Source organism: Oryctolagus cuniculus, chromosome X, assembly GCF_051225735.1.
Source record: "Oryctolagus cuniculus isolate XC-2025 breed Fujian yellow rabbit chromosome X, ASM5122573v1, whole genome shotgun sequence".
NCBI lineage: Eukaryota > Metazoa > Chordata > Mammalia > Lagomorpha > Leporidae > Oryctolagus > Oryctolagus cuniculus.
In genome coordinates, this window is record NC_142888.1 from 62,669,044 (window position 1) to 62,691,567 (window position 22,524).

Below are 22,524 nucleotides of genomic sequence, written 5' to 3' on the forward strand. Positions count from 1 at the left end.
GCAGAAAGAAGTGGCCATCAAAGAAGGATGTACTTTTCTCTGATGGGAGGAGAGAACTTCCACTTTGCTTACGGCCTGTCTAAATACTGACAGTGTTTGTGGCTTCAAAAGGCTTCCATAGCCAAGGCAGCCCATATCAAGAGCCTTGGGTGATCACTGACATCATACATAAGAGTGTTAATTGTTAAATTAACAGCAGGAGTCACTGTACACTAACTTCCCATTTAGGACCTCTGTCCTCAAAGAGTTGTATCATCAGAGTTAACAGTAAAACTTGTTCTCAAAGATTTATTTCATTTTAATGTATTAATTGGAGGATATTCTTATGTCTCATAAGTTTAATTATGCCTAAGTGTCCAATTCCATCGCTTATTTTCTTTGATGTTTCCTTAATGATAAAAACTTGTTCTCAAGGACCTACTTTCCTTTAATGTATTAAGTGGAGGATAGTCTTATGTCTCATAAGTTATAGTTATCTCTATGTGCTCACAAAAGTGTGCTTCTTTAAAGTTAGTTTTCTCAAAAAAAAAGTGAAATTAATTTTGAGATGCAATGATTTTGAACAGCCCTTGTCTCGACTGTTGAAGAACAGTTTTTTTTTTTTCTTGAAAACTGTTGAATTCCTTCCTTAGTATAGAGTTGGTCTTCTGTGTATAAAGTTAATTGAAAATGGCTCTTAGTGGAGAATGGGACTGGGAATTGGAGTGGGCGGAGGAGGAGGGGTGAGAGGTCAGGTATGGTGGGAAGAATTACTGTATTTCTAAAGTTGTACTTATGAAATGCATGAAATTTGTATTCCTTAAATAAAAGGTTTCTTTGGGAAAAAAATAAAACAAAGATTTACAAAACACTATATTTGTAGCAAAACTGATACACACAAGCATTCCTTCTTTTCTTTCTTTCTTTTAATTTTACCTCCTACATATAAGCATAGCATATGGTATTTATATTTCTGTGTCAGCCTTATTTCACTCAACACGATATCCTCCAATTCCAAGTATATTCATACGAATGACAGAATTTCATTTTTATAGCTGAATAATATTCTATTTCATGATATTCATTCCATTTTCCTTATCCATTCATCTGATGTTGTACACCTTTATTGATGACATATTTTCATTATTGTGAACAGTGCTGCTATAAACACAGTGGTTCATGTATGTCTTTTGGGTGTTACATGTGTTATTCAGATATCTTCCATTTTTGACTATTTCATCTATTGTATATTTTCAGAATCACATTTGTATTACTATTGTGGTTTTGTCATTTTAATCATTTTCTAACTTATGTTAGTGCTATATTACTTATTAAAATTTTTGATTGGTATTTTTCTAGTGTTTTTATTTTCATTAAATAAGAACAATATTTTCTGAGAACATTGCTGGTATTTTGGATATCCAAATTGGAAAAACAACAAAACTTGATCCCAGCTTCCGAATGTGTTTGAAGATCTAGCTACGAAAAGTAAAATAATGAAGTCTCAAGAGAACAATTTAAGAGAATATCTTCACTATCTTGAAATAGAAAAAAGATTTCTTAAACAGCATACAAAATCTAGTGATATAAAGGAAAGGATCGATAACCTGGATGACTGACAAGTTATGAAATTCTGTCATCAAAAGATGCCAGTAAGATAAAAGAGTAAACCAAAGAAAAAGAGGACACTTGGAATATATAAACCTGACAGATGGTTATATTAATGATAAGTAAAAAATAGCTACAAGACAATACGAGGAAGACAGGCCAATAGATAAAACAAAAATCAGAGTCTTGAACCAGCACATTACAAAAGGTGATACTCAAATGACTAATAAATATATGAAAAATTATTCAGTTATATTCACCAGGGAAATGCTAATTAAAGCTATAATGTGATAATACTACAACACTCACCAGAAAGCTAAAATTAGAAAGACTGATGTTTCAGCAAAATATGGAAAGTAATAAAACTCACTGCTGGTGGGAGTATAAACTGGGAAAATCACTTGAAACCTGGCAGCATCTCCTAAAGCTCTGTGTGTGTTTATGTGTGTAGGCATACATATATTCAGTAATTTTGATAGGAATGCATGCAGGTAGCCACTAAAAGATGAGTGTAGTCATGTTCAAAGTAACATTATTTGTATTAGCCAAAACCAGAAAACACAAATGTCCATTGGTGGTAAAATGGATAAATTGTGCGATAGTCAATCCATTACTAAATGACAATAAGTAATGAAAATGCATGAACTACAGCTCCATGCAACAGCAAAAATAAATTACAAACATTTTGATAAAAATAAACTAGGCACTAAAAAGGACCTACTAAATTGATTTCATGTGTATAAGATTCAAAATCAGGCAAAAGTAGGAATTAGATTATAGGAAAGTGCTTATTTTTACAGAGTAGGAAGGAGAAGTGGTATTGGGGGGCTTCTAGATATTAGTAATGTTTTGTTTTTTGACATAGGTGGTAGTTGTATGAGTAATGAGTAATTTGACTTTGGAATAATTCAGTGAGTTGTATAATTTGTGATTTGTGAGCTTTTTGGCATGTATGTTGAACTTCAATAAAAAAAAAGTCCAGGTTATGACAAAAATGTTGTTTTAGTGTAGAGACACTATTAATATTAAAATAACTGTAGGAATTTAATGCAACTTAGCCATAATTTTACCACTATTGAAGATATCAATAAATAATGTCCTCCAAAAATAAATAAATAGAAAAAATAATAAATTGTTCCATGCTTCTCTAATGTCTCGTCTAGCATTTGTGATTCAGTATCCTATTGCTTGTAAGGTCACGCACAAATCTATAATTCGAACCTGAAGTTAGACTTTAGGCAGGAAAATGAGAACGTAAATTGCCTTTTGAATCCCATGTAGATGCTCAGGCAGAGCTGTTCTGTGATGTGTATGCTTTCACAATCTGCAGTGCAGTGCATTGTGGGGTTTTAGATTTGTTTTGAAAATTGAATCTGGGAAGAGTGCTGTGGCGTAGTGGGTAAGGCCACCGCCTGCAGTGCTGGCATCTCATATGGGTGCCGGTTCAAGTCCTGGCTGCTCCTCTTCTGATCCAGCTCTCTGCTATGGCCTGGGAAAGCAGCAGAAGATGACTGAATCCCTTGGGCCGCTGCACCCACGTGGGAGATACGGAAGAAGCTCCCTGCTTCTGGCTTCTGATCAGTCAGCTCTGGTTGTTGGGGCCTTTTGGGGAGTGAACCAGTGGATAGAAGACCTCTCTCTCTCTCTCTCTCTCTCTGCCAATGCCTCTCTGTAACTGACCTTCAGGTAAAATAAGCAAATCATTAAAAAAAGAAAACTGAATCTATGATGATTGAGAAATAGAAATAAGATATTGTACTTATTAAATCTTAGTGTTATAACTGTCATGTTTACTAGAGAAAAATAATTTAAGTTGTTTTTATTACCTCACTACTACTTCTTCCTAGTTTGCAGCTATTTATATTCTAGTAATACATTGTAGGAAGATAGTTGCCAATAGTTGGGGCATCTTTAGGTAGAGCAGAAGAAATAAATTGTAAATGGCACAAAAGAATTAATATTTAGACCAAAAGCATTGAAATACAATAGATAGGAAACTGCTTTGATGATCAGAAGTTCCAGATCTCATTCCCTGCTCTACCATTAATAAATGGCGTAAACTTGGCAATTTAAGTTCTGTGATCTTTAGTCTCCTTCCTAGTAAAATATAAGTGGTGAATAAGTTGCTCTCCAGATTTACATTTGTACCATTTTTGTTTAAGCACCCTTTGGATATCAGTAAATCCTATGTAAATAACATAATTGTTGGATGAAAAAGCCATTTGAGGGGCTGGTGTTACTGGGTAGCAGGTTAAGCTGTTGCCTGTAAATCCAGCATCCCATATCATAGCACTGGTTTGAGTTCCAGCTGCTCCAATTTGAATCCAACTCTGCTAATGTGCCTGATAAAAAAGTGGAAAATGGCCCAATTGCTTGGGCCTCTGCCACCTATGAAACCTGGATGGAGTTTCTGCCTCCTGGCTTCAGCCTGGCCCAGTCCCGGCTGTTGCAACCATGAGGAGAATTAACAAGCAGGTGGAGACCTCTCTGTCTTCCCATCTCCCTTACATTCTGCCTTTCAAAATAATAAATATTTTTAAAAAGTCATTTGCACACTAGTCTTAACTAGCAACATTTTTCTTCACACTCTGTTTAGATTGAGGTGCTTATTAAGCAAAGGACAGGGTTTCCAGCGCTCCAAGTATTTTGGTAGATTTTTGGTTTAAGAAGAAATTACTTTAGCCACTCAAACTTACAATCTGAGTCCTGCCTCTTCTTGGCCATTTTTTTTATTTATCTAGGTCCACATTCTGACCATTTTCTTTGGATTTTTACCACTTCAAATTCTGAGAAGAGAAGAGTCAATACATCTCAAAAAGTAAGAGAAGGGATAGAAAAAAGAGCAGAAAAGAAAGCATGGGAGAAAAGGTGAGAGTGAGGAGGTGAAAGTGAATAAAAAGGTAAGAAAACAGAGGATAAAGAAAGAGATATGGGAATACTGAATGACAAGTGCAAAACAATCACAGAGAAACATGTTGATTCTAAGGCCTGGAGCATCCAGGATCCAAAATGTGGCTTCTGGATTATGGGGTAAATGATTAAAGTATTCAAATCTGGAAGTCATAATAAATTACCAAATTTTAGCAGGAAATTAATTCCTTGATCAGAAATAAAGTTTTATGGAATCCCATGGTTGTGATTAAGACTTGAACTAATTTATAGATAGTGTGTTGGCAAAAACCTAATGATTACAGTTGATGCATCCTTATGCAATATATCTATTTCACTGAGAAAAAAAATTATTGAACTCTCTATTATGGAAGCAATCCAAAATAATAAATTCAACATAAGGTAGATGGATGCTTGTTTCACATAATGGTGCACAACAAGGATTCAACTTTACCCTCTGTTGATGACAAACTTAATATCCATCAGTGGCAGAATCTACATCAGCCTAACGAAGATACCATCATATTTTGAGCCCAAGTAAACCTCAATCCTTGTTGCTTCCTATGTGTCTATTGTCCAAGTAATGAAAGTAGATGGAAAAAGATGCTCACAGACCTCTAAAGAACAAGGCAAATTGTTCACTTTATTAGTGAATCTCCAGTGCAGTGGCTTTTCTTTAGCGTATTCAAATAGAATAAAAATATTCTCAGTCTTGGGCTCATTCCAAGAGGTCCATTTTCAAACTTCATATCTCTCCCTGAAACTTCCTTGCTACCACTGCACAAATATTGTATCTTCTAAGCCTCTTTGCCATCTTACCAAGCCACTGGACAATGGCATAAATTTTCCAGCCTGCCCATCTTTTCTTCTCAGAAAAGTAAATGATTAGATACAATGTTCAGAGTTCTGTTGCAACACAAGGTTCTCTTTCTCTTTGACCCTCTACATCACCCTCAGAAGCCCCGAAATGCTGTAGTAATCAACTTTCTTCTGGTGCTGATATATCTTGCAAGATCATCTTCAATCAAGCTTATATGTTTCATACTTTCTCAACCCGCCATAAGGAACTTCCCACGAGGCTATAGGTGGGTGCTGAGGAATATGTCAGTGCAGTGCAGCAAAAGTAGTTACAATCGGAGTTTGATCCACCTGCTCATGTAGCTTTCTTGCTTCTTCAGGAGCTCCTTGTTTTCATAATAATGAAAAGCCACTAAACAATCCAATTTTAGGGTTTCATGTGTCAAATGAATCCAAGTTACTGCAGATAGCTCCATTACTAAAGTCATGACATCCATGATTGGATATTTAATTTCTATTAAGAGTATAGCAACAATAGGCCAATATATCTTTCACATTTGTAAAAATAATTAAGTAAAATGGGAATACCACCCCTCACATATTTTAAGTCTCATACGGTGATGCTAATCTCTGCTATCATGGAGATTCACAGCTTTTTTTTGATAGGCAGGTAAATCCAAGTGCTTGCATTTGATTTACCCTTTCATAACAGGACTCACTCTACAGAACAGGTAGCCAATGTGGGGAGTTCGTATTTTGTAACAATAATTTTTATCTTAATATTCTTACTTAAACTCTAAATTTTATACTTTAAAGGTTCAAGCACTGTTACAAGGGTGGGCATTTGCAGCAGTAGTTAAGATGCTGGTTGGGAAAACTGCATCCCATATCAGAATCCCTTGATTTGAGTCCTGATTTTACACCTGCTTCTAGTTTTATGCTAATGTACACCCTGGCAAGTAGCAGGTGATGGATCAAGTGGTTGGTTCCGTGCCACCCATGTGGGAGACCTGGTTTGAGCTTCCAGCTCCCAGGTATTTGGGGATTACATCAATGCATGGGAGCTCTGTTTCTTTGCCCCTCTAATAAAATAAACACACAAAAATTTTAAAACTGTTTTAAAAATATAGACACAAAGTTGTGCAACCATGCCCACAATCAATTTTAGAACATTTTCATTACACCAAACAGAAATCCCATTCCCATAAGCAGTCATTCCTAATTTTATGCATTACCCCCAAGTTCAGCCCTAGACAACCGCTAAACATCTCTCTGCCTTTAAAGATTCATCTTGCTTAGACAAGGTCATAGTCAAAGTGGAGGTTCTCTCCTCCCTTCAGAGAAAGGTACCTCCTTCTTTGAAGACCTGTTCTTTCCACTGGGATCTCACTCGCAGAGATCTTTTGCCAGAGTGTCTTGGCTTTCCATGCCTGAAATACTCTCATGGGCTTTTCAGCCAGATCCGAATGCCTTTAGGGCTGATTCTGAGGCCAGAGTGCTATTTAGGCCATCTGCCATTCTATGAGTCTGCTGAGTATCTCACTTCCCATGTTGGATCACTCTCCCCTTTATTTATTCCATCTGTTAGTGTTAGCAGGTACTAGACTTGTTTATGTGCTCCCTTTGACTCTTAGTCTTATCATTATGATCAATTGTGAACTGAAATTGATCACTTGGAATAGTGAGATGGCATTGGTATATGCCACCCTGACGGGATTGAATTGGAATCCCCTGTTATGTTTTTAACTCTACCATTTGGGGCAAGTCAGCTTGAGCATGTCCCAAATTATACATCTCTTCCCTCTCTTATTCCCACTCTTATGTTTAACAGGGATCACATTTCAGTTAATTTTTAACACTTAAGAATAACTGTGTATTAATTACAGAATTAAACCAGTCATATTAAGTAGAACAGACAAAAAAACTACTAAGAGGGATAATGTATTAAGTTGTTCATTAACAGTCAGGGCTATGCTGATCAAGTCACCATTTCTCATAGTGTCCATTTCACTTTAGGAGGTTTCCTTTTTGGTGTTCAGTCAGTTGTCACCGATCAGGGAGAACATATGGTATTTGTCCCTTTGGGACTGGCTTATTTCACTCAGCATGATGTGTTCCAGATTCCTCCATTTTGTTGCAAATGACTGGATTTCGTTGTTTCTTACTGCGGTATAGTATTCTAAAGAGTACATATCCCATAATTTCTTTATCTATGACCTTGTCTAAACAAGATAAGAATCGGAGAACTCAGAGGGCTTCCATAGCCTTGGAAACTCATGACTGGAGCATAGGGAGACTACTGATGCCATAGACAGGAGTGTCAATTGGTAAAGTCAACAACAGGAGTCACTGTGCACTTACTCCTCATGTAGGATCTCTGTCCTTAATGTGCTGTGTATTGAGATTTAATGCTATAACGAGTACCCAAACAATATATTTCACTTTGTGTTTCTATGGGGGTGCAAACTGTTGAAATCTTTACTTAATGCATACTAAACTGATCCTCTTTAAAAAAAAAAAAAGAAAAAAGAAATTATCAACTCCCAACTTGACTCTCACTGGGATTAAACATGACAATAGGTCTGCTCTGATTTCATCATCATTTAAAAAAATCATCTATTATTTTTCACTTTATGTTTCTGTGTGGGAGCAAACTGTTGAAATCCTTACTTAATGTATACTAAGCTGATCTTCTGTATATTAAGATAATCGAAAATGAATCTTGATGTGAATGGAAGGGGAGAGGGAGTGGGAAAGGGGAGGGTAGTGGGTGGGAGGGACGGTATGTGGGGGAAGCCATTGTAATCCATAAATCGTACTTTGGAAATTTATATTCATTAAATAAAAGTTAAAAAAAAAAGATTCATCTTTACAGGATCTTTCATATAAATGGAATCCCACACTATGTGGTCTTTGGTGTCTGATTTCTTTAATATGGCACAATTTTTTAAGGTTTATCATGTTCTAGAATGTACAGGATTCATTAATTTTTTAAAAGATTTACTTATTTATTTATTTGAAAGGCAGAGTTACAGAGATAGATGGAGAACCAGAGAGAAAGAGGTTTTACATCTGCTGGTTCACTCCCCAAATAGATGCAATAGCCAGGGTTGGGTCAGGACAACGGCAAGAGCCTGGAACTCCATCCAGGACTCCACGTGAGTGTCAGGGGCCCAAGTATTTGAGCCATCTTCCACCATTTTCCCAGGTACATAGCAAGGAGCTGCATTGGAAACAGAGCAGCTAAAACTTGAACGAGCAGTCTGATATGGGATGCCAGGACAGAAGATGGTGGCTTAACTTGCACCACAATACTGGCCCTGAGACTTCATTTATTTTTCTAGTTTAATATTCCATTGATGCCACATTTCTATAGTTATAAGTTGATCAACATTTGGATTGTTTCTTTGGAGGCTGTTATGAATAATGCTTCTGTGGATGTTCATGCACAAATATTTTTTTCTGATATATGCATCTCATTCATCTAGCAGTGTAACTGGTAAGTCATAAAATAACTCTATATCATTGTAAGGAACTACCAATGTGTATTTCAGAGCAGCTGCACTATTTCATATTACTACCAGCAATGTATGAGGTTTATAATTTCCCCACATTCTTCCCATCATATATTATTTTCTGCTTATTGCTTTTAGTTACAATTCTCCTAGTCTGTGTGAAGTGGCATCTCACTGTGTTTTTGATTTGCATTTCCTTAATCACTAATAACACTGAGCACCTTTTTATGTGCATATCTTTTTTAGAGAACTGTCTATTCAGATACCTTTAATATTTTTCATTAGGTTCTCTCTTTTACTTGTTGAATTATAAGACTACTTTATATATCCTGGATATTAACTGATTATCATGCATAATATCTGCAAATATTTTCTCCCATTCCACGTTCCATATGTTGTCTTTTTACTTTATGAAAATATCTTTTTATGTACAAAAGTTTTTTTTAAATTTTGATGAATTGCAACTTATTTTTTCTTCTATTGCTCATTTTTGGGCATCTACTATAGACTGAATTGTGTCCCCCACCAAAAAAAAAAAAAAACTTCATATGTGGAAATTCTAACTACATTAGAATGTGAATTTATTTGGGTCTTTAAGGAGTTAATTAAGTTAAAATTGGATCATGTGTGGGGTTTCTAGTCCAATATAGCTGGTGTCCTTATAGGAAGAGGAGATTAGGAGATACACACAAACACACACACACACACACACACACACGGAAGACCATGTTAAGATTTTACACAGGGAGAGGATAGTCATCTTCAGGCCACTGAGAAAGATTTCAAAAGAAACCAATGCTGCAGACCTTGGTCTTTAATCTCAATGATTCCAAAATAAATTGCTTTTATTTAAGCTAGTATGTAGTATTTTCTTATGGAAACCTTAGAAAATGATTACAGTATCATACCTAATAATGCATCACCAAATCCAAGGGTCACAATTTTCTCAAAAGATTCATTTATTTAAAAGAGAGAGACAGGCCGGCACCGCGGCTCAATAGGCTAATCCTCCGCCTAGCGGCGCCGGCACACTGGGTTCTAGTCCCGGTCGGGGCGCCGGATTCTGTCCCGGTTGCCCTTCTTCCAGGCCAGCTCTCTGCTATGGCCCGGGAATGCAGTGGAGGATGGCCCAAGTGCTTGGGCCCTGCAACCCATGGGAGACCAGGAGAAGCACCTGGCTCCTGGCTTCTGATCAACGCGGTGCGTCGGCCGCAGCGGCCATTGGAGGGTGAACCAATGGCAAAGGAAGACCTTTCTCTCTCTCTCACTGTCCACTCTGCCTATAAAAAAAGAGAGAGAGAGAGACAGAGAGAGAGAGAGAGAGACAGAGAAAGAGAGACTATACTCTGGTTCACTCCTCAAATGGCTGCAACAGCTGGAGCTGCACCTGGCCAAAGCCAGGAGTCGAGAACTCCATGTGGGCCTCCCATGTGCTTGTTAGGGGTCCTAAGCACCTGAGCCATCTTCCACTTCCTTCCCAGGCACATTAGCTGGGAGCTAAATAACAGAACATCCAGTATTTGAACTGTCACTCCAATATGGGATGCCAGTGGCTTATCCTGCTGTCATAATGCCAGCACCAATCATGATGGTTTTACTTCTTTTTTAGTCTTATAATAATTTTGCAGTTTCACTGAGTATATTGGTCAGCTGGGCTACCATAACAAAGTGCCAGAGGCTGAGTGATTTAAACAACAAAAATTTATTTTCTCAAAGGTCTGTATCCTGGAATGTAAGATCAAGATTCCAGCAGGGACGGTTTCTGAGATCTTTCATCTTGGCTAGCAGATACAGACCTTTCACTGTACCTTACATTCCCCTTGCCTTGTGAGTGTGCAGAAAGAGAAATATTTCTGGGGGCTCTGCCTATTCTTATAAAGACACCAGTCCTATCAGATTAGGATTCTCAAGTAACCTTAGTGAACTTAAAGGCTCTTCCTCCAAGTTCGGTAACATTCAAGGTTAGGGCTCCAACATATAATTCAACAGGGGCACAGTTCAGTTGATAATAGCAATAACTTACTAAATAATCAACAAGGATATAATATACATTATTCACAAGGGCACAGCTAATTATTAGACAGAGGTTTCCTTAAATACCTGGAACCAATATGTCTCCAGCCTTTGCCATGGAGCTCTGAATGTGTTTTATGGACACATGCCTTCAACATTCTGGCAGTTTACAACTCTGCCTTAACTTTTACTTGCTGCTTACACCAAGCTTCAAAGTGAAAACAGATGGCTGACGAGGCCATTGCTGTGGCACAGCAGGTTAATGCCCTGGCCTGAAGCGCCGGCATCCCATATAGGTGCCGGTTCGAGATCCAGCTGCTCCACTTCTGATTCACCTCTCTGCTATGGCCTGGGAAAGCAGTAGAAGATGGCCCAAGTCCTTGGGCCCCAGCACCCACGTTGGGAGACCTGGAAGAAGCTCCTCCTGGCTCCTGGATTTGGGTCAATGCAGCTCCAGCCATTGGTGCCAATTGGGGAGTGAACCATCAGATGGAAGACCCCTCTGTCTCTCTCTCTCTCTGTGCCTCTCCTTCTCTCTCTGTGTAACTCTGACTTTCAAAATAAATAAATATATCTTTAAAAAAATACAGATGGCTGTTTAGTGCCTTCTCACATATTTCCGTTTCATTCCTATACAAATGCTTTCCGGTTGCATTTATTCTGTTGCAAAAGACAGGACTTCATTTTTTTTTTTGTGGCTGAGTATTATTTCATAGCATATATATACCACGTTTTCTTTATGCAGTCATCAGCTGTTGGACATCTGGGTTGATTTCATATCTTAGCTATTGTGAATTGAGCTGAAACAAACATGGGGATACAAATAACTGTTTCATATGCTGATTTCATTTGGGTAAATTCCAAGGAGTGGAATGGCTGGATCATATGCAGATCTATTTTCAGATTCCTGAGGAATCTCCATACTGTCTTCTATAATTAGTGTACTAGTATACATTCCCATCAACAGTTCATTAGGGTAACATTTCTCCCACATCCTCGCCAGCATTTTTTTTGTTTGTTTGTTTTTGGATGAAAGTCATTCTAACTGGGATGAGGTGAAGCCTCATTTTGGTTTTTATCTGCATCTCCCTGATGGCTAGTTACCCTGAGCATTGTTTTTCATGTGTCTGTTGGCTATTTGAAGTTCATTCTTTGAAGAGTGCCTGTTCATGTCCTTTGCCCACTTCTTAACTGGATTGTTTTGTTGTTGCTGAGTTTCTTGAATTTTTTTTTTGACAGGCAGAGTGGACAGTGAGAGAGAGACAGAGAGTATGTTTCTTGAATTTTTACGGATCTGTTTCATTGATCTACATGCCTATTTTTGTGCCAGTACTAGGCTGTTTTGATTATAACTGACCTGTGATGTGTCTTAAACTCTGGTGTTGTGATGTCTCCAAATTTGTCTTTGTTATTTAAAATTACTTTAGCTATCTAGGGTCTCTTGTGTTTCCATATGGATTTTAGCATTGTTTTTCCTAGATCTGAGTACAATGTTATTGGTATATTGAAGAGGATCACATTGAATCTGTAAATTGCTGTGGGAACTATGGACACTTTGATATTAATTCTTCTAATCCATGAACATTGAAGATTCTTCCATTTTTATGTCTTCTTATATTTTTCTTTAATGTTTTATAATTTTAACAGCAGAGATTCTATGTATAGGATCATGTCATCTGCAAACATGGATAATTTGACTTCTTCCTTTCCAATTTCTATCCTTTTGATTTCTTTTTCTTGCTTGATGCTTTTGGCTAAAACTTCTAGAACTATATTGAATAGCAATTGTGAAAGTGAACATCCTCGTCTGGTTCCAGATCTTAGTGGTAGTGCTTCCAACTTTTCCCACTCAATATGATGCTAGATGTGGGTTTGTCATATATTGCCTTGAATGTGTTGAGGAATGTTCCTTGTATACCCAATTTGTTTAGGGTATTTATCATGAAAGATGTTGTATTTTATCAAATATTTTCTCTTCATCCATTGAAAACTATATGGTTTTACTCTTCAATTTGTTAATATGATGTATCAGATTTATTGATTTGTATATGTTGAACTACCCTGCATACCAGGGATAAATCCCACTTGGTCCAGGTGAATGATCTTTCCAATGAGTTGTTGCATTCTACCGGCTAGCATTTTGTTGAGGATTTTTGCATCTATGTCCATCAAAGATATTAGTCTATAGTTCTCTTTCTCTGTTATATCTTTTTCTGGTTTTGAAATTAAGGTGATGCTGGCTTCATAGAAGGAGCCTGGAAAGATTTTCTCCCTTTCATTGTTTTGAACAGTTTGAGAAGAGTTGGAATAAGTTCTTTAAAAGTGTGGTAGATGCTTACTATTCTGACAGGCTGGTTGCCAGTTCCTGCAGCCCCAGGCTTGGAGGCTGCCGTGAGGACCCCGTGGCCTGGCAGGGATGGATGCCCCCTGAGTTGCTCACCCACAGCCTAGCTTGCTGCCCAGCCACGGGTCCCATCTACCACTCCCAGGCGCTTTAATGTAACCCTCCTGGGCCTGAGGTGGGGGAGGGGAGCAGAGCCCCTATGCAAGCAGGCAGTGGCTGGCTCTTGGCGTGACCCCAGACCTGGCCCCTATCTGAGCCACCACACAGCTCCAGCCAGGCCCAGAGATCCAGCGTTGCTGCTACCTAGGCCAGTGGGATCTCCTCTGCCCCACACCTGGCTGGTCACCTTGGCTAGGGCCAGGTGGCAGGCAGTGTCACTCACCTGTAGCTGTGGTAATGACTCAGGGGTTGAGTCCAATTCTGCTGCAAGGGCCGAGGCCCCTCTCCATGCTGCCTGGATTAACATTTATGGAGCCTAAATCCTCCAGACACAGGGATCAGTTAGACTGTGTGCACCTTTAAGAAAGTGAAGACCTGTATGCTTACCATACAGGACAAACTGCTACTAGAAGCACCTAGACAAGCCCTCAAAAAACTCGGAAACAGTAACTGTTGGACTTGCTATGTGTTGAGCACATCATCTGAATTCTTTCTCCCTGCAAGCACATGCAGTAACAATGCATCCATTTTTCAGTTGGGGAAGTTAAAGCTCAGAAGGTTATGTTACTTATCCAAGCTCAGGCGGCTAGTAAATGACCTAGCTGGAACTGGAACATAGTCTCTGCTTCCAGAATGCTCTTCAGACTTCTTAAGGACACAGAACTTGTGTCATCTGACCACAGAATATAAGCACCAGGAGAGGAGATTGGAATACTTGGCTAGATTCCTTCAAAATGCTACTTTTCTCTTAACAGTAATTGTCTTTGAAAACAGATATTTGGACAGATCTAGGGAAGCAGCATAGTGTCAGTGTCAAAACCAGGGAATGTAGATTCAAAAGACTGCAGTAGAGCATAATCTTCAAGAGAGCCAGGAGTAACTGTCTTGTTTATCTTTTGCCTTCCATGCCTGACACTCAGGCAGCATCGCATACTGACTGACTGCCGGACAACCTGCATTTGAGTCCTTATTCTACCACATGTGAACCAGCAGAAATTACCTGACCTCCATGAGGCTCAATTTCCTCCCCTGTGAGTAACTTCTGGGATTGATGTGAGAATTAAGTGAAATAATTCATAAAAAGCACATGCCATGGTGTCTGGTATACAGTACATACTTAATGGTAGTATTGTTAGATTCTTTCAGGGCAGCATTTGGAATCAAGAGGAAAGTAAGAGTAAATCCTCTATATCCCTCACAGCCCCTTCAATGCAAAGCACACAGTAGGGCTTCAACATCCAGTGAAGGAATCCGTATTTTCCCTATGGCACAAGAAATGGCAGGATAATGATTGCTTTCTTTGTTAAGTTGAATACATGCAACCTTCTCATTCTCTATACCAGCTGGGATTTAAAATCAAAACCTGAATAGAAAACTAGCTTGGGAATGTCCAGCCAGGTCCTCCCAGCTCATTTACAGGAGAGGCATGCAGTAACTCTCCATGGAATGCACCACAGACTGGCCTCTCTGGGAATACTGTATTCGGCAGAGCTCCAGCCCATGGTCAACTCTGTTACACCTGCTTCTAGACAATGGCAGTTTCACCTCCTCTGCTTGCTGGGCAAGTTTCCTGAGATCCAGGAGCCACCAGGTTTACCTCCTCGATGGAAGGCACTCTCTGGTAAAGTACACTGGATTTCCACTTTTGTATCTTCCATTGTCTTATAAAGGAGAGACTTTTGGCTAACACACCTTTCCATCAAGGTCTGTGAATGACTGTATCTTGTTCTGAAGTGAATGCAGTTCCTGGTTCCTAATTGATCTGTTTCTCTGGGTTTTATCCTGCCAGATTCCTCCTCGGTACAAGTTGGCAGGTAGCTGGGGCTCTGGAATAGCATTGGCTCCATGTTCAGGAGGCCCCTCTTGTTCCAGCCACAAAGTCCTCACTAACTGGCACCAGAGTAATTGATATATGCAATAGTCCTGTGGCATAGTGGGTAAAACCGCCTGCAATGCCGGCATCCCACGTGGGTGCCAGTTTGAGTCCCAGCTGCTCCACTTCCGATCCAGCTCTCTGCTATGGCCTGGGAAAGCAGTGGGTTATGGCCCAAGTCCTTGGGCCCTTACACCCACATGGGAGACCCAGAAGAAGCTCCTGGCTCCTGGCTTCATATCGGCGCAGCTCCAGCCATTGCAGCCAATTGGGAAGTGAACCAGAGGATGGAAGACCTCTCTCTCTCTCTCTCTCTCTCTCTCTACCTCTCTCTGTAACTATGTCTTTCAAATAAATAAAATAAATATTTTTAAAAAAAGCAAAACAGAATCTGATAAATACTGTCTGCAAGAGATTCACATTATTTTTTTAGGATTATATATTTGAACTGTTGAATGACAGAGCAAAAGAAAAAGAGTGACACACACACACACACACACAGATAAATCTTGTATACGCTGGTTCACTCCCCAAATGCCTGCAACTGCTGGAGCTAAAACAGGGGAAAGCCAGGAGTCAAGAACTCCATCATGGATGGCAGGAACTCAAGTACTTAGGCCATCAACAGCTACCTCCCAGGTACAGTAGCAGGAAGCCTCATAGGAAGCATGGAGTAGCTGGGACTAGAACCGGGCACTCTGATATGAGAAGCAGGTGTCCCAGGCAGCAACTTAGCTCACTCTGCCACAATATCTGCTCCAAAAGATTCATTTTAGACTAAAGGAGACAAACAGGCTGAAAGCCATAAGGTGGAAACATATTTGCATCCAACATCAAAGCAATGAAATTTATGAATCAAATATTGACAGAACTAAAGAGAAAATAGACAACAGAATAATTGTAGGAAATATCAATATTTCACATTCAAGAATGGATAGAATAGCCCCACATATTATCAATAATGAAGTGGGAAAGTTACAAAACACTATAGGCCAAAATGATCTAACAGAAATTTACAGAACATTCCACCCAATAAGGGCAGAATATTCATTCATTTAAAATGCAAATGGAACATTCTCCAAGGTATATCTCAAGTTAGGTCACAAAACAAGGCTTAATAAATTTAGGAAGATCAAAATGATACCATCTGTCTTTTCTGGTCACTATGAAATCATACTAGAAATCAACAGCAGTAGAAAAACTGGAAAATTCTTTAATATTTCAAAATTAAACAAAAATGCCCAAACAACCAATTCATCAAGGGACAAATCACAAAGAAATTTAGAAAATATCTTAACACAAAGGAAAACAAAAACATAGCATACCAAGACTTATGTGGTGCAGCAAAAGCAGTATTCAGAAGTTTATAGTAGTTATCATCAACACTGAAAGAACAGAAGTTTCTAAATAAATAACCTAAACTTATATCTAATGGAACTGGAAAAAGAGAAAACTAAACCGAAAGTTACAAGAAGAAAAGGACAGAAATTAAGAAATTAAAAATACAAAATAATCAAAAAGGTCAACAAAATCAGGAGTTACTTTTTTGAAAACATAGTCAAAATTGTCAAATCCCTAGTTAGGCCAGGGGTGTGGGAAGACTGGGATTTTTTAATAACAAAAATCAAAAGAGAAAAAGTGAACATCGCAAATGATACCACAGAAATAAAAAGGACTATGATAAATTAGTATGAGCAATTGTAAGCTAAACATTTGTACAAACTAAAAGAAACAGATAAATCCCTAGAAATATACTATCTGTAGACTGAATTATGATGAAATACAAAACCTGAAGAGAGCTATAACTACTGGGAATATTCAAACAGTGATCAAAAACCTCTCAACAAAGGAAAACCAAGGACCACCTGGTTTTAATAAGAAATTTTACAAAGCATTTAAAGAAGAATGGATTCCAATCCTTCCCAAAATCTTTCAAAAACCTGAAGAGGAGAGAAAAAAACTCATATTATGAAGCCAATAGTGCACATATTTCAAAGCCAGGCAAAGACACTACAAGAAAATTAGAAGCCAAAACTTGAAAAAAATACTTGCAAACACAGTTCAACAGTACATTAAAAGGATCATGTACTATGACACAGTAGAATTTATCCCTATTATGTCAAGATTATTCAGCACTTTAAAATAAATCAATGGGATACACCACTTTAATAGAACTAAAGATAAAAATAACAGGATCATCTCACCAGATGTAGAAATTGCTTTTGATGAAATCCGACACCTGTTCTTGATAAAGAAAAACACTGAAAAACACCTAGGAATAGTAGAAAATTGCTCCAACATAATAGAAACCATATATGAAAAATCCACAGCTAATATCACAAAGAGTCAAAATCTGAAAACTTTTCCTCTGAGATCAGACAAGACAAGGATGCCCACTATCAACACTTTTATTCATCATGATAATATGATTTCAAGCCAGAGTAATTGGACAAGAGAAGGAAATAAATATAAATCAGAATGTAAAAACTAAAATTATCTCTGTTCCCAGATGACATCATCATATACGAAAAAAACCTTAAATACGTCTGGAAAAATCTGGTAGAATAATAAGCAATTCAGAAAATTGCATGATACTAAATCAATGCACAAAATCAGGCACATTTCTGTACATTAGCAATGAAAAATCCAAAAACTGAATTAAGACTACAATTCCATTTATGATAGCATCAAAAACATACTTAGGAATAAACTTGTACACTGGTAACTACAAATCATTGCTGAATGAAATTAACAAAGATACAGATAAACGGAAAGACATCTTAGTTCATGTATTGAAAGACTTAAGTTTTTTGAAGATTTATTTATTTGAAAGACAAAGTTACAGAAAGGGAGGAGAGAAGAGAGATGGGGGGGAGGGAGAGAGAGAAAGAGAGAGAGTGAGAGAGAGAGAATCTTCAATCTGCTGGTTCATTCCCCAAATGGCTGCAAAGATCAGGTCTGATCCAGGCTGAAGCCAGGAGCCTGGAATGCCATTCATGTGTCCCATTTGGGTAACAGGGGCCAAAACACTCAAGCTGTTTTTGGCTGCTTTCCCAAGTGCATTAGCAGGAAACTGAATCAGAAGTGGAGCAGCCAGGACTCCAACTGGTACTCATATGGAATGGCAGCATCAGAGGAAGTTGCTTAACCTGCCGCACTACAACAGCCCCCAAATATAATATTTTTAAAGTGTCCATACTGCAAAAAATGATTCACAGATTCAATGCAATACCTACCAAAATCCAAAAAATGGCATTTTTTTGCAAAAATAGAATTTAAAAAAAACACTAAAATCATATGAAACACATGTGACATTGTATAACCAACAAAACCTTGAGAGAGAAAAAACAAAGCTAGAGGCCTTATACTTAGTGACTTAAAACATTATACAATTACAGTAACCATATCTTACTACCAGCATAAAAAAATAGATAAACTAATGGCTCAGAATGGAAACCTCAGAAACACATTTTTGCATATACAGTTGATGAATCTTCCAAAAGGATGCCTAGAATAGACAATGGAAAAAAGATAATCTCTTCATTACCTGGTGCTATAAAAACTAAATAATCGCTTGTGAAAAAATGAAATCAGATCCTTATCTTATGCCATTCACAAAAAAATCAACTCAAGATGGATCAATGAAAGCTGGCACCGTGGCTCAATAGGTTAATCCTCCGCCTTGCGGTGCTGGCACACTGGGTTCTAGTCCCGGTTGGAGCAACGGATTCTGTCCCGGTTGCCCCTCTTCCAGGCCAGCTCTCTGCTGTGGCCCGGGAGTGCAGTGGAGGATGGCCCAAGTGCTTGGGCCCTGCACCCCATGGGAGACCAGGAGAAGCACCTGGCTCCTGCCATCGGATCAGCGCGGTGCACCGGCCATGGCGGCCATTGGAGGGTGAACCAACGGCAAAGGAAGACCTTTCTCTCTGTCTCTCTCTCTCTCTCACTGTCCACTCTGCCTGTCAAAAAATAAATAAATAAATAAATAAATAAAACAAAAAAAATAATTTTAAAAATGGAAAGGACTTGAATAAACGTTTGTCCAAAAATCTCCACAAATGACCAACATTTATATGAATCAATATCATCTGACACATGTTGAAATGACCATTTCAAAATTGAAAATAAAAAGAAAAGAGGGGGCTGGTTCTGTGGCGTAGCAGGCTAAGCCTTCACCTGTGGTGCCAGCACTCCATATGAGTGCTGGTTCATGTCCTTGCTGCTCCTCTTCTGAACCAGCTTTCGCTATGGCCTGAGAAAGCAGTAGATAATGGCCCAAGTGCTTGGGCCCCTGCACCTGCATGGGAGACACAGAAAAAGCTCCTGGATCCTGGCTTCAGAGTGGCCCAGCTCTGGTCTTTGCAACCATTTGAGGGGTTAACCAGTGCATGAAGATCTTACTCTTTTTATTTCCCTCTCTGTCTGTAACTCTACCTCTCAAATAAATAAATAAAATCTTTATTTAAAAAAAATGAAATACAACAAACTTTGGCAGTGATATGGAGAAATCGGTACCATAATGCATTCAATGTGAATTAAAAACAGTAAAGCTTCTATGGAAAACTGTATGAAATTACTTCAAAAATTAATAATAGAGTGGCTAGTATTTTGGAATAATGGTTAAGATATCATTTGGGATGTCCACATTCCATATCAAAGTGCCTAAGTTCAAGTCCTAGTTCTACTCTTAATTCTAGCTTCTAGGTAATGTGAACCCTGCGATGTAGCAAGTGATGGTTCACATAATTAGGCTCCTAAAACCCTTTTGGGAGACTTGAACTAAGTTCCCAGTGCCTAGCTTCAGCCTTGCTCAGTCTTAGCCATTATAGGTATGTGGGTGCATGAGCCAGAGGATGGAGCCTGTCTCTCTCTCTTTCTTTCTCTCTCTCTTTCTCTCTCTTTCTCTCTCTCTCTCTCTCTCTCCTTCTCTATCTCTATCTTTCTCTCCCTCTCTCTCTCTCTCCCTCACTTTTAAAAATAAATAAATTAAAAAAAATTTTAAAAATAGTAGTAGATCTACCAAATGAACTGAAAGGGGAAAATGGGAAATCATAAAAAATATTTGCACTACAGTGTTCATTTCAGTATTACTATAGTCATGGTAGCCAAGAAGAGGAAACAGCCTCAATGTGCATAAATAGGTTAATGGTTAAAGAAAATGTGGAACAAACATACAATAGGATATTATTTAACTTCTACAAACAATAAAATGTTACCATACGTAAAAACAGATGAATTCTGTAGACATTCTGCAAAGTGAAGTAAGCCATTCACAGAAGGTCAAATACTGGATGATTCCACTTGTAAGAGGTATCTAAAATGATCAAATTCATAGAATCAATAAGTAGAATGGTGATTGTCAGGGTGTAGAGGGAGGGGCAAATTAGGAGATTGGGAGTAGCTGTACAATGATTATAGAATTTCAGTCATGTAAAATGAAAATATTTTAGACATTTGTTAAACAACAAAGTACACATAGCTAACAAAACTGTACTCTCAAAAATTTGTTAAGAGCAGTACTCTGGCCTCAGAATCAGCCCTAAAGGCATTCGGATCTGGCTGAAAAGCCCATGAGAGTATTTCAGGCATGAAAAGCCAAGATACTCTGGCAAAAAAAAAACAAAAAAAAAAAAAAAACAAAAAAAACCAACCAAACCTAAATGAAAGATCTCTGTGAGTGAGATCCCAGTGGAAAGAACAGGTCTTCAAAGATGGAGGTACCTTTCTCTGAAGGGAGGAGAGAACCTCCACTTTGACTATGACCTTGTCTAAACAAGATAAGAGTTGGAGAACTCAAAAGGCTTCCATAGCCTTGGAAACTCATGACTGGCGCATGGGGAGATTACTGATGCCATAAACAGGAGTGTCAATTTGTAAAGTCAACAACAGGAGTCACTGTGCACTTACTCCTCATGTAGGATCTCTGTCCTTAATGTGCTGTACATTGAGACTTAATGCTATAACGAGTACTCAAACAGTATATTTCACTTTGTGTTTCTATGGGGGTGCAAACTGTTGAAAGCTTTACTTAATGTATACTAAACTGATCTTCTGTAAAAAAAAAAAAGAAAAGAAAAGAAATTATCAATTCCCAACTTGACTCTCACTGGGATTAAACATGACAATAGGTCTGATCTGATTTCATCATCATTTAAAAAATCATCTATTATTTTTCACTTTATGTTTCTGTGTGGGAGCAAACTGTTGAAATCTTTACTTAATGTATGCTAAACTGATCTTCTGTATATAAAGAGAATAGAAAATGAATCTTGATGTGAATGGAAGGGGAGAGGGAGTGGGAAAGGGGAGGGTTGCGGGTGGGAGGGACGTTATGGGGGGGAAGCCATTGTAATCCATAAGCTGTACTTTGGAAATTTATATTCATTAAATAAAAGTTAAAAAAAATTTTAAGAGGGTATATCATGTCATATGATATTTTTAACCACAATTAAAAAAAAAACAGATTTCTGGTCACATCCTAGAGTCTGATTCACTAGGTGTAGGCTGAGGCCTGAGAAATTTAATTTATATTATGTTTGAGGTGATGCTGATGTTGCTGACTGCAGGACCATTCAATGAAGATCATCTCCTAGAGCAGAAGTTGGCAAACTTCCTCTGTTAGAAACTGTGTCATAAATATTTTCTACTTTATACACTGTTGAGTTTCTGCTATAATTACAGAACTCTGTTATTATAGCATAAAACAGCTATGGATGATATATAAATGAATAGATATGGCTCTGTTTTAATGTAACTTTATGAAACATTAAATTTGCATTTCATATATTGCTCATATTATTTTCTAAAATATTTAAAATGTAGAAACAATTCCAGTTATATATGCTATACAAAAGCATTTGGTTGGAATAATTCGCAATGAAACTTAAATTCCAACCCATGTCCCAGGTCATCCAACAAATATTTCTACTACATATAATAATAATAGCTATAGTTATAGGATTTATTATATACTAGATACTATTTAAAGTGATTTTTCTGTGTGGATAAGCTAATTGTATCCTCCAAACAGTAAAAGAAGGTGCTATTGTTGCTGCTTTCCAGGCAAAGGAACTAAAACACAAGAAATCTGAAGAATTTACTCATGTTCTCACTATTAATCAATGGTAGAGATGGATTGGAACTAATTCAATCCAGCTCCAAAATCCAAGTTCATTAAGTACAACAATACGTGAGAAAATCAAGTCACAGAAAGATCAAAAGATTTAACAGTCATACAACTAGTTAGGCAAAGAACCCAGTTAAGTACCCTTGCAAACCACTCTATCCTACCCTGCTTACCAATGCTAATGTCCCTGTCGTTTGTCAACAATAGTGTTGCCCCAACA